Raw genomic sequence first — 7611 nt, forward strand, 5'->3', positions numbered from 1 at the left:
CAAATCTCTGCTGTCCCCTTGCTACAGAAGGATTTTCCCCTCACCCTCCATCTCTCCTCTGTCTCCACTTCACCTCATGTTTTAATCAGGGAGGGTATGTCAGGATTCACAATAAAAAATATGTACCAATATTCACAAAATGACTGTGGGTGGTAGGATGGTGAGCATGTTAAGTGTGAGGGGGAGTGTGGTACCTTTCTTCCAGGAGAGCTTTAGAAATAGCATAGACCAGGTTTAAAAATAACCAATCAATGGTAGTTGAGGGCCAGTAGGCAGAGTTCTGTATCTTAGAGCTTGAGAGAGCACCATAGAGATGATAAAATCCCTGCCCTCAAAAAACTGGCCAATTGTCCTCTGATATTGAGGGACAGTGAAGAGGCAGAAGGGGGAAATGATCTTATCACTTATTACTGGTGGATAGAAAAGAACAATGGTCCCATTTATTTTTTCCACCTGACTTCCCCCTCAAGGAAAGAAAAGCTGGAAAAAATAAGCCGACAAAGCTCTGTAGAACTTTAACTTGGCCAGACATATAGTGGTTTAGAACGACTTAAGTTCCAGCTGCTGGAGACAGGAGGATGGGTTAGTTGACCTCTGAAGACCCCTCTGGCTCTTTTAGCCTACGAATCTAAATCACGGGCCAGATAAAATTGACAAGAAAGTTTTTATTAGGTGACTCCAGTGCTATCTCACTCAGAAAAATTCCCTTGCCATAAAATTAGACAAGCTTGAATTCAAATCTGTCGGAAGTAGTTCTATTCTTACTGAGACGGGGCTTTGCCTGATTAATTCATGAGCTTCGTGTCTCTTGCAGTTTCTAAGAAGTTCCTGTTACCCCATGATAAGTTAAGGCTGCTCCAGCTCAACCCAATTCCCTCCCCAGTGTGGAACTCATTGCTCTGATTGATAACTTCAACAGTCATGAATATATCAGAATCCTGTTCCTGTTTATGATCCTAGAGGAGTTGGCTAGCTCCCCCAAGCCCAGCGCTTAGAACAGTGCTTTGCACATAGTAAGCGCTTAACAAATACCATTATTATTATTATTATTATTAGGTTGGGACCTTTGAGTGATGTAAAGTAATTTTCCATTTCACCTGCAGTAATGTGAGTTTGATTCTCTTACCCTGGCTTGGAGGAGAAGAAAGATATGGGGGAAATCTCCACTTGACTTGTGGCTTCCGATGGGTTTGCCTGTGGGAAGAGCAGGGATTGTATGAAGTGATTTTTTTCAGCCAACACTCAGTGATCTGTGGTAACAGGGCTGGGGCAGTAATTGAAATCCACAACATACCAATCTTCCCTTCAATCACACAAGGAGAGGGCTTAAGGAAAGAAGTAAAATGAACTCCCTCCACTTGTTTCACCTCTAATTCCTGCCTCCAGGAGGGGATACATATGAGATCTTCAGGGGGGAGCAATAGTGCTACCGATGGATTTTTATCCTAGTGTGAGGCCAAAAAGACAGGTGTAAAACAGATAATCTCTTCCATGTCCGTCCTATGCTGTGCCATTGCAGTTACTCCCTGTAATCCCTGGTGCTTAAAACAGCACTTGGAACGTACAGAAAGTGCTTAACAAGTATCATCACCATCATTAATTACTGCTTGTTAGGCTGGGCTATCTGCTCCAACTGTATAGTAATGAGAATGCCTCCAGTCAAACAGGGAGGAGAATGGTCCTTGTTCATGTGAGCTAGCCAGAAAGCTGACATCACATACTGAAGGAAGCAGGATTTCCTGATTGACAGTTCCCAGAAAGAGATGTCAGGCTCTGAGACTCCTCCATCCCTGCCAAGGACAGCTCTTAATAATAATAATGGTATTTGTTAAGCACTTACTATGTGTCAAGCACTGGAGTAGACACAAGTTAATCGGGTTGGACACAGTCCCTGTCCCACATGGGGGCTCTTAAGTCTTAATCCCCATTTTGCAGATGAGGTAAATTAAGTGATTTGCCCAAGGTCACACAGCAGAGAAGTGACAGAGCTGGGATTAGAACCCACATCCTTCTAACTCCCAGGTCTGTGCTGTATCCACTAGGCCATGCTGCTTCCCATTATTATTATTAATAATAATAATACCATCTTCCGGTGAGGTCTTTTCTCCCCTGAGTGAAGGCTTAGAGGATGAGCTTTGCTTTCAGACAAAGTGGTTTGAAGGCTCTAGTGATCACCTGATGACTTTGAGGCTGTCTCTCAAGCCCAGTGCCCTGCTCTGGATGAATGTCTGCGGTACCCCAGCCCTGCCATGAGAGAGAAGGGAAGATTCTGTAAGAATCGGGACAGACTCATCATAACAGTGCCAGGATCTGACAGTCTGATCCTTCTGGGAGATTTCAACGTCCGTGTTGGCAGCAGCGTTGAAGCTGGTGGGATGGGGAGGATTGCACAGGGGACCACACGGAATTGGAAAGGTAAACAACAAAATGAGGCTCAAGAAGAAGGGATTTCTCCCCTTATACTGGGAGCTCTATGTGGGACAGAGACTGTGTTTATCTTGGCTCTATCCTAGAGCTCCCCTCTCGGGATCGCACCTGGAGAGTTTCCAGTACTCTACCAGTCTCGGCTATGGGAGGGAGAGTCAAGCAGTGGCCTGTCCATTCCATTCCTAGCTTGGGCAGTGGCTAGTGAGTGGAAGGCAATCTGCTACAAGTTAAAACAGCAGCAACGTGGGAAAGAGTCGAAGGCGGAGACTCAAGTTTACTTGTGTGGAAGAAGGCCATCATAAACCACTTCTGTATTTTTACCAAGAAAACTCTATGTATACACTATCAGAACGACTGCAGATGGAGGTGGGGCATTCTGGAAGAGATGTATCCACGGAGTTGCGATAGGTCAGAGATAACTCGACAACATAAGACCCTAGAGGTTAATACAATGCTTGGCACAGAGTAAGCAACAAATTACCGCAATTACTGTTTCTGAATAGGTTACAATAGGTTATTGTAGAGGCTTTCAAGGGACAAGCTGACAAACAGGGTCAATTATTTTTAAAAACCATAGAATGTTAAATTCCTTGGGAGGAGGATTTGAATGTAAACTGTAATTTCCCTCAGGAATCTAGTGGCAAGTTCTATATCTAGAAGATTCCATAATAATAATAATAATGATGGTATTAAGCGCTTACTATGTGCCAAGCACTATTCTAAGTGCTGGGAGGGTACGAGGTAATCAGGTTGTTCCTCGTGGGGCTCACAGTCTTAATCCCCATTTTGCCGATGAGGTCACTGAGGCACGGAGAAGTTAAGTGACTTGTCCAAGGTCACACAGCTGACAAGTGACGGAGCCGGGATTAGAACCTATGACCCCTGACTTGGAAGCCCGTGCTCTTTCCACTGAGCCACGCTCATTCTCTATTGTCCACGTATCTCATCTGGTGTGGGAGTTGAATCACACTGCGGTTCTCCCTGGGGCTCCTGCTGATGCTATTAAGCGTTACTATGAGTCAAGCACTGTGGTGGATACAAGATAATCGGGTCAGTCACAGTCTCAGCAGGAGGGAAAGGAGGTATTGAATCTCCATTTTACAGATGAGGAAACTGAGCCAAAGAGAAGGTAAGTGAGTTACTCAAGGTCCCCTCGCAGGTGGAGCTGGAACTAGAACCGGTTCTCCCGACTCCCGGTTCCATGCTCTTTCTACTGGGCCACACTGCCTCTTGCAAAATCTGCAGGTGATTCTGAAGCTACTTCATTCCCCCGCCCTCGTGCTTGCTGAGTGTGTGACTGCCCATTTTTGTGTTTTTGGTCTGCTCCCACCCCAATCTTCAACCCCCTTCCAGAGGACTGTGGGAATGTGCAGCCACTGTGACTAGGAGCGGGAGCCGGTGAGTGATGAGGGAACAACTCCCCTCTCGCCATGCTGAGGAGGGAGACTACACCCATCTCCTAGCTCTGCATCTTCAGGACCCTGCTGGCGCCGAGAGTGAGCCTAGAATACAAATGACCGTTTCTGGCCTGGAATTCAGCCTCTTCCGCTGTAATCCCGGCGGCTCTAAGGATATAAGCTTTGAGCCCAATACAGCTCGGGCTAGTGGGGATTGCTAGATCAGAAGACAGATCCCAAAGGGCTTGCAGAGGATTTTGCTTGAGGAGACCAAGGAGAGGTTAACTGTTCCATTGTATTGCAGCTGCAATCTGTAATTGGAGGCGCTGGAAGTTTTATGCATATAATTGTGATGAGGGAAAGAATGATAATGGTAATTTCACAAAATGTTTCAAGCTCTTGTAATACCGAGCTGTGCTGTAATCACCATTAAGATACCAACTGGTGCAAATGTTTATTGCTTTCTCCTTGGAGGAAAGATTAGCTACCATTTGGTATATTGAACCGGAAGGTTGTTTACCGCTGGATTAGTGCACAAGAGGAGGTTCCAAAATTACCCTTGAGAAGAAGAGACGCCGACAGCTCTAGCATTTGCAAAATTAAGAGCTATCTTTCTGGCATTGTTCTCTCTAATAAAACCATCTTCTCAGTTCCCAGCTATTTGGAGTTTTCGGTAGATTGAAAGGAGGAAAATACAAAATCATTCAGATTTTTTGCAGGGCCTTGTGGGACGTGTCTGAAGGGAGAGAAGATGTGGGTCTTGGACAGAAGCACCATCGAAAGCCAATTGGACTTAATTGGGAGGTCTGTTCCCTACCAACAGCAGATACCCTGCGTGGGTCTGGCCAAACTAGTGAACTTAATAAGTCCCTGTGACCCCAGTTCCAGGGCCCCTCCAGAACCAGCAGAACCAGGTTGGCATAGAGGATCCTAGACTAGTTGTAGAGTAACTGGGATCCCCAAATAAACCCTCATTTCCCCTACTCCCTCTCCATTTGTCACCCTCACACTTGGATTTGTACCCTTTATTTACCCCACTTTCAGCCCCACAGCACTTATTTACGCATCCTTAATTTATTTTTTATGTCTGTCTCCCCCTCTAGAATGTGATTCCCTGTGGGTAGGGATTGTCTACTAACTCTGCTATACTGTACTCTCCCAAGCGCTTAGTATAGTGCTTTGAAACCACTATGTGCTCAATAAATCTGATTGGTTGATCTTGTAGGAGGGAACACCAACAAACATTTTAGAACAGATATTCTGTTTCATTGTGTTGTGATTGTTCCTTTAATCATCCTCTGACATTTATTGGAGAAAAGATCGTAAAGATATCTCTGTTGTGCTCTCATAAGCACTTAGTACAGTGCTCTCTGCACACAGTTGTGCTCAAATACGTGATTTGGTGGTAAATATTTTTCTGTCTGTCTCCCGCATGTGGGCAGGGTAGATGTTTTTTCTTTATTCGGTACTTCCCAAATGTCCAGTACAGGATACTGCACCAAATGGGTGCCTGGGAAATGCTTCTACTGTTATCACTCAACAAATGCTATTTTGTTGAGGTTCAGTTTGGCATTTTAAGCCTTTTGGCACTGAGAAATGGCACTGGTGGCAGTAGTTTTGTTTGCTTCCATATTACTGGGTTTTCGTACCCCAATGGTGACAACAACTGCTGTTGGCATCTCTGCCACTGTGGAAGCCACAGATGGGTTTTCCACTAAGTTCCTATTTTCCATGCCCAGGTGTAGGTCCCCTGATATTTTCAGCTTGTCATTTACATTTTCTGCCCTCCTTTTCATTTCTTATTTACTCACAACTGCCCATTCAATTTAAGTACCTATCTTTTATATGCTATTACTTAAGCACTAACTCATTTGCTGAACTTTTCCTTCCTCCTACCTGTGAATGATTTTAGGGTCCCAAATTAGTTTGTAAATTCTTTGAGGGCACCGATCCTGCCTACTTTTTTGCAATAACAATTATGGTATTTATTAAGAGCCTACAATGTGCCAAGAGCTGAACTAAACAATCGGATCAGACACAGTCCCTGTCCCCTATGGGACTCACAGTGTTCGGGGGAGGGAGAACAGTTTAATCCAGTTTAATCTGGATTTTACAAATGAGGAAGCTCAGGCACAGAGAAGTGAAGTGATTCATCCAAGGTCACACAGCAGGCAAGTGGCTCTAGACTGTAAACTCCTGCAATCAATCAATCAATCGTATTTATTGAGTGCAGAGCACTGTACTAAGCGCTTGGGAAGTACAAGTTGGCAACATATAGAGACGGTCAATCACTCAATCAATCAATCGTATTTATTGAGCGCTTACTGTGTGCAGAGCACTGTACTAAGCGCTTGGGAAGTACAAGTTGGCAACATATAGAGACAGTCCCTACCCAACAGTGGGCTCACAGTCTAGAAGGGGGAGTCAGAGAACAAAACCAAACATACTAACAAAATAAAATAAATAGATATGTACAAGTAAAATAGAGTAATAAATATGTACAAACATATATACATATATACAGGTGCTGTGGAGAAGGGAGGGAGGTAAGATGGGGGGAATGGAGAGGGGGACGAGGGGGAGAGGAAGGGGCTCATTCTGGGAAGGCCCCTGGGAAGGTCCCTACCCAACAGTGGGCTCACAGTCTAGAGGGGGGATACAGAGAACAAAACCAAACATATTAACAAAATAAAATAAATAGAATAGATATGTACAAGTAAAATAAATAGAGTAATAAATACGTACAAACATATATACATATATACAGATTTTAAGTTCCTCGTGAGCAGGGCTCATGTCTCCCAACTCTGTTGTACTATACTTTCCCAAGCACTTGCTACAGTGCTCAGCACCCAGTAAGCGTTCAATCAATACCAGCTGGAACAGACCTTGCAAGAGTGCAGGCACGTGGCCACCGTCTGTGACACCATCCTGGGCTGCAGCCCCGAGGAGCTGCTGTGTCAGTGGGCCCAGTTGCAGCCTGTGGTACTGACCCCCTCACATCCCCTCGCCTGCCTGGTGAGACCTGGGACCCTCCCAGTGGCCCCTTGCCCCGCGGCCTGGCTCCCTGGAGGGAGGCTGAGGGTGGAGGCTGTGAGGCTTCCCTGGAGGAGTGGGACAAGTAGCTCAAAGCGAGGAAAATCAGGAAATCGGCCCCCTCTTTACCCCACCTCCTCCCGGAGGCCTTCCCGGACATCGAAGCAGCCTGGCTCAGTGGAAAGAGCACGGGCTTTGGAGTCAGAGGTCATCGGTTCAAATCCCGGCTCTGCCACTTGTCAGCTGTGTGACCTTGGGCAAGTCACTTAACTTCTCTGTGCCTCGTTACCTCATCTGTAAAATAGGGATTAAAACTGTGAGCTCCACGTGGGACAATCTGATCACCTTGTAAACTCCCCAGCGCTTAGAACAGTGCTTTGCACATAGTAAGCGCTTAATAAATGCCATCATCACCAATACCAATCAGTCAATACCACTGATTGTTTCAAGTGGCAGAGCCAGAATTAGAATCCCGGTCTTCTGACTTTCAGGCCTGTGCTTTTCCCCTTAGGCCACTTCTTGCAGTGCCTCTACACTGAATAGTCACTAAACAAACACTATTAATTGGTTATTTGTTTTTGGGTCTCGCCTTTTATAGCACATTTATTACACTATTTATTTATTTATTTATTTTACTTGTACCTATCTATTCTATTTATTTTTTGTTAGTATGTTTGGTTTTGTTCTCTATCTCCCCCTTTTAGACTGAGCCCACTGCTGGGTAGGGACTTCTCTCTGATCGCCCATCCTC

At 45.2% G+C, this 7611-nt stretch overlaps 1 non-coding gene across 1 annotated transcript; it reads left to right on the plus strand.

Moving 5' to 3' along the window:
• Positions 1-2517: 2517 nt before the first annotated feature.
• On the plus strand, positions 2518-2655 carry LOC119936412. Its single transcript, XR_005453741.1, has one exon. It is a non-coding gene; the product is annotated as a small nucleolar RNA SNORA7 (small nucleolar RNA).
• The last annotated feature ends 4956 nt before the right edge of the window (positions 2656-7611 follow it).

This window comes from Tachyglossus aculeatus, chromosome 13, assembly GCF_015852505.1.
Source record: "Tachyglossus aculeatus isolate mTacAcu1 chromosome 13, mTacAcu1.pri, whole genome shotgun sequence".
NCBI lineage: Eukaryota > Metazoa > Chordata > Mammalia > Monotremata > Tachyglossidae > Tachyglossus > Tachyglossus aculeatus.